Raw genomic sequence first — 247 nt, 5'->3', positions numbered from 1 at the left:
GCCTTTCCTGCCTCCCTCTTTCCCCCTCTACCCCACCCTTTACATGTCTGCTAGAGTTTTCTTCTTAAAAGAGTCCTAATGTGCCACTTCCCTGCTCAGAAACTTTTGACACCTCCCTTTGCATCCAAGGTCATTCCCGACCTAGCTCCCATCAAGCTCTCCAATTACATTTTCTCCCTTTCCCCACCATTCCCCACCCCACCTCAATCGTACACAGGTCAGTACCTCCGTGGTTACACGTCCACTG

The sequence above is a fragment of the Neophocaena asiaeorientalis genome, unplaced genomic scaffold, assembly GCF_003031525.2.
Source record: "Neophocaena asiaeorientalis asiaeorientalis breed wild unplaced genomic scaffold, Neophocaena_asiaeorientalis_V1.1 scaffold312, whole genome shotgun sequence".
NCBI lineage: Eukaryota > Metazoa > Chordata > Mammalia > Artiodactyla > Phocoenidae > Neophocaena > Neophocaena asiaeorientalis.
The sequence above is the reverse complement of the archived record's forward strand: the minus strand, read 5'-3'. Positions refer to the sequence as shown.